Raw genomic sequence first — 5,758 nt, 5'->3', positions numbered from 1 at the left:
TAGACATGATATGAGTGGTCGATTTCAAGTGAACGGTAGTGGGTGAAAGTGTAAAATTAAACAATAACAACGGAAGGCGCTAGTCCGCTGGCACAAATTGAGCGGGTTGTTTGGGGAATGAAATTCATGAGGGTAAAATGAATTTCTACAGACGGCATACTTTATATTAGCTCTATATTATGTATTAAAATAATCCCATACTGCGGTGCATGCTTCCTCGAAGTTAATTGTTGCTATCCTGAAAAGCGCTCATACTACTTCATCCCTCATCGACCTTTAAAGACCAAGAGGATATTATTATAAATGTTCTCTTTCTTCGACATCATTAGCATGGTAGAATTGTGGCGCATTAAGGAGCCAGAGGCCCAAGTCACGAGAGGGGTTGATTTTACTGTCGATGAGAAGAGAATTAATCACTATATCACTATAGCTATGAGGATCACACATGGTACCTTTTCATGCTTCTTCTCCTCGTGGTGTGATCATCTTCTACGAGTATATAGTGTCATCTAGGTTGTTAAGTGTTTGCCAAAAACCAATCCCTTCAATACATTGGCTACTAACTTCAACTAAAACCATTTGCTTAAACCATCACTTTAATCAAATGGCACCTTAAACTAAAGGATGAAGGTAGTCAATAGTGATTATGGTTGAAAAGCAAGCTTTTTCTTCCCATACATAGATGAGGAGTCCTTTCATTCTTACACGCAACTTAAGAGTGAGAGCGTGGATAAATTAGGATGAGAAAATAGAAGAGTGTATACATATATTTTTGAGAGTTTGTATTCTCCTAGTATAAGAGAGAGCACTGGTTTTCTCTTTGTTATTAAAGAGATTGTAACTCCTGAAATTTTTCCACTGAGTAAATCTCAATATTTGTTCGTGGGTTTTTCCCTGACTGATTTAGGGTCATCGTAATATCTTTTGTGTCTTTTATTTTTCAAGATTATTTTATTTATTTTCACGCTTTTATCGCATATATTCGGTCACACACATTTTACAACAAGTGGTATTAGAGCTAGATCCCGGTGTAATATATTACTTATCGATGATCTATGGTTGCCACCATTAGTGGAACCTCCACATCGGAAATGTTGATTATTATTTACCTTGAAAGACTGATACATTATGCAGTTAATTTCTAATAGAAGCAATGGAGGCAAAGTATGAGATTAAAAATTCAAAGGGGAGTACTTTCATCAGGAAGCCGAAAACGAAGGCAATCTGAGAAGGACAATCGCCAGGCCTGGCTAATAAAAAAGGCCACCGACGGCCAAAGATGACAAGTGCTATGAGATGGATCAAACTCCGCTATCAATTTTCATTTTGGCACTTGTCATTGAGTTCTATTAAGCATAGTAGAGAATAAGATGGCTAAGGGGATCCGGGATCACCCTCACCTGTCAGATGAGGCCAAGCTACCCACAACAAAATTTTCCTTAGGAGGAAACTCAGGTTTCTTGGCGATAGCGTAATCTGACTCTTGACGAGTACAGAACACACTAAAACACTCTATTTCGCAACTCATCATCATTGGGACATACACAGAGTCGTGAACATTCGGAAATTCTACCCAAAGTTTACCGTGATCTATGATCAACCGCCATATCAACTTAATCAAATAATGTCCCCCACTGATGCCTAGTCTTTCGACAACATTAGAAGATGTTCTCGAGGAAGAGTGTCACCGTGAAGAACAAGAAAGACAAGTTAGCAAGTCCAGCAAACAAGTGGATCCTTGATGATGACGAAAGAGAAGACCAACGTAATCGTGGATCTCAGTGGGGAGCTACAATCATGGTCAATTAAAAGTCGAGGAGTAAGAAGACTTTCAAATGCTATCACTGTCGCAAGAAAGGTCACTTAAAGAAGGACTATTGGAGTCTAAATAAAAAAGATTCCAACCCTTAAGGGACTGTTACAAACACTTCAGATGATGGAGAGGCTATAGTGTACGTAAGCAAGAACTACAAAGTTACAAGATTATCGATGTATGGCTTCTTTGATTCAACAACCACTTTTCATATGACCTCCTCAAGAGAATGATTCCATCACTACTGAACCTATCTCGTGGATCCAGACACACCATAATGATCACGCCTTGAAGATCGCTGGGATTAGCAACATCAAAATCAAGATGTATGATGGCACTGTTCGACCATATCAAGAAGCGCAAATAGTGGAGGGTCTTCAAGAAGAATTTGTTGTCTATAGGACAACTCTGATGATTTTGTTTTGCAAAATTGAAGTTCAAAAACAAGATCATGGCAAGGTAATTCGAGGAGCATTGCGCGAATGAAGGAGAAAAGATAGTCTACAAATTTATACATGTTGAAGTGAGAAACTTAAGAAAGAGAAGCTTCACTTGCTACTAAAGTTGTCCAAGTAAGATGCAGCACAGACATGGCACAGAAACTTGGACACATGTCGATCAAGGAATCAAAGATTCTGCAGGAGAAATCTACTACTGGTCCTCACAAAGGTAACACCATCTTTGTGGACATATGCCCTCATGAGCAAGCAAGATCGATCAAGTTCAACACATCTAATTCTAGAAGCAAAAGAAATTTAGTAATTAATCTCACCGATGTATTATAAGCACCACGACGTCCCTAGGAGGAAACAAATTACTTTGCATCATTTTATTAACGACCATTCTAGAGATGTGGAGTATACCCTATCAAGACGATACGATGTATTTCAAGTCTTCAAATTCCTATAAAGCGTGCAGGGAATTTAACCGTGAGAAGATCAAGCGCCTGAGGACTAATAATGAGGAGAATATATGGCAAAGAATTTGACTGAATTTCGGAGTAAGAAGGCATCAAAAGATAGTTCACTCAGCGTAGATACACCTCGAACAAAATGGAGTGGCAGAGCTCGCGATCGTGAAAGGAGAGGTCTCTACTGGAAAGAACAAGAGCTGGCGTGACGGGAGCTAGTGCTAGATACAAGAAGTTCGCGTAAGGCATCAAGCCTCGCTCGTGTAAGTGAATCGGGCTCCATCAACCGCAATCGAAGTTGCAGCACACCGACGAGATGTGTACACGTAAGATAGCGTTTATTTAAACCTTCATATTTCGGAAGTCCTGTCTCATGTAAAAGAGACAATACCCAAGAAACTGGCTACAAGGTGTTTCTTTGGATCCAAAAACCGAAAACATATGTTCTAGGATATGCCGACGTGTTATAGTACCACCCAGTGGATCCCACCGCCCACAAGGTTGCACTCGGTGATGGTGAAAACACTTCAAAGAGCGTTGACCACAATAGTACATGTAGAAAAGAAGTCAAGCCACCCCCACAACACATGAGCTAGCAAGAGCTGGGGTCAATATGAAGTTTTAGGAAGTTCAAAGTGGTCAACCTCGCGACGAAGAAAGCTGCACAATGTTGGCATTCCGACTCGTAGTAGCATGGAGGGCAACATTATGCATGCACTGTCTTTCTAGCGCGAGTGACGCAGGGAGACATCAACTCTTCAAGAAGAACTCAACAATCTAGAGACCTAAAGGGATGGAAGCAATGCAAGAAGAAACACGAGTTTTCTTCATTGTGATCAGTGACATGGAATCGTGCATACTACAACAAGGGCGTAAAGCCCATTACAAACCAATGGATCTCACAAGATCCATCGCAATAGTGGACATGACTCAAGTAAACTCGTTATCATGCTAGATTAGAGTCGTAAAAGGATATGCTCTGGTAAGGAAGGAATTGGACTCTCGAAAGAAATATTTTCACTTGTGGTTCGAATCGGCTAACAGTCCGGAAGTAGTCCTCACAGTGTGTGCTACATTCAACTCGCAAACTCTAAGCGCTAGATGCAAAATTGCATTTCATGGAGATCTGAACAAGCAGATTTACATGCTCCAAACTGCAAGGATCTGAAGAAAAGGTAAAAGAGAACTCGGTTTCAGAGGGTCATCGAGAGAAATTGCACGCCCAAATCACCGCCAAGAGCTCCGGTATAAGAGATTTGATCTCTCCATCATGAGCTCGCTGCGCAGATCGAATATAGACCCTTGTGCAAGTAAGTATCAAGAGTCGAGAAAAGAAGATTTTGGTCATTGTTGCCGTCAGATGTTGGACGACATAAGCTGCAGTAATGGGTCCCAACAAAGATTATATCAAGGAGTTGAAGGCACACTGGCTAGGGAATTTGAAAATGAGGACTTGGGACCTGTAAACTAAAGATTCTAGGGATGCAAACGTCACTCGGAGACGTAAATGATAGGAAGACGTGATTTTCTCGTGAGAAATTATTCCAAGCAGCATCTACCTGACGTTCACTATGCAAGACCCAGGAAGCTCAACTTCTCATCACACTCTCCCGTCACTCAAGTTATCCTCAAGCTATGTAGTCCTAACAAAGGAAAAAGATAGGATGGAGATGTCTCGGCAAATCGCGATGCAGTACCGGTGGAAGCCCACTGTTCACCATGATCCTGCAGACATCAGACTACGGTACATTGCAAAATGGAAAGCGTAAGCCTGCTGATTACGCGAATCCTCGGCTCGAGAGCATTGGAATGTTGTTACAGAGGAGCCCTCAGAGGCGTATGCAAACAAATGTTATATTATGTTATGGGGGATCTAAAATCTTTTTGTTAGTGGATAAGGCTGATGCCGATTACGTGTGATCTGATAAAAGCAAACTCAAGACAGAGTGATATGTGTTCACACTGTAGCGTGAGGAGTCAGTGGAGCTAGGTTTGAAAACCGGCAGCCTGGAATCGTCAGCCACATCAACGACATGTAGTAGAGTATTTGATGTGCACACAAGCCGGTGAAAGAAGACGCAGCAGAGGGTTGAAGTATGGTGTTGGAAGAACTCTGCATATATAAACAAGAGAATACTACCGCTATATTAAGCGACAACTATAGCTGCTTGCATCTCAGTAAGGAATCAAAGATTTCACTTTCAAAGATAAACATATCGTAGTTCGCAGACCACTCGCCTTACATGAGAAAGTAGAAAGTAAGGTACAATAATGGACATGCAAAGATTCATCGCTGCCTGGGTATCAAACTAGCGCATTTATACGCTAAAGCAATTAAACTTAGAGATTGATATAAGTGTCGATCCTCTATGGTATGCTGATGTAGAGACAAACATCGAGTCGCAAAGTAGAAAGAATGGTGTGAATATTCCGATTGCCTTCAATCAAATTTTCAAGTGGTGAGAATCGCTGGTCAAAAGGCAATCTCTCTCACACATCACTACCATCTCCAACTAAACCACTATTTGCTTAAAACCACATTAGTTTAATCAAATGGTGCCCATAAACCAAAGTGACGAAGGCAATCAACAACGTGGTGGCTGGGTGATATGTGGTAAGCAAGCGCTTTACTCGCCTAAGTAAATAGGTGGATGAAGTTCTCAATTCTTACACAGCCAACTTAAGAGTGGCAGCAGTGAGAGAAATTAGTATGAGAAAAATAGAAGAGTAGGAGTAATAAAATATGAGCGCTTTTGTATTTCTCCCAGTATACGAGAGAGAGTAATGATTCTCCTTATTATTATGTAGAAAGCTTTGTAACCCCTTTGAAATTTCACTTGGTAAATTTTCCATCTATTATCTAAGTGTACCACCCTAATTATATAGGTGCTTTTCCACATAATGTCTCTTTGTGTCTTTTATGTAGCATTATTTTATTTATTTTACTACTGCATCGCTGGCGGGTCGGTCCCTATATTTTACAATATATAAGGATCTCACTGCATCTTTTACCTGGGATGGTCGTGGATCCATGG

The sequence above is a fragment of the Dioscorea cayenensis genome, chromosome 6, assembly GCF_009730915.1.
Source record: "Dioscorea cayenensis subsp. rotundata cultivar TDr96_F1 chromosome 6, TDr96_F1_v2_PseudoChromosome.rev07_lg8_w22 25.fasta, whole genome shotgun sequence".
Lineage (NCBI taxonomy): Eukaryota > Viridiplantae > Streptophyta > Magnoliopsida > Dioscoreales > Dioscoreaceae > Dioscorea > Dioscorea cayenensis.
The sequence above is the reverse complement of the archived record's forward strand: the minus strand, read 5'-3'. Positions refer to the sequence as shown.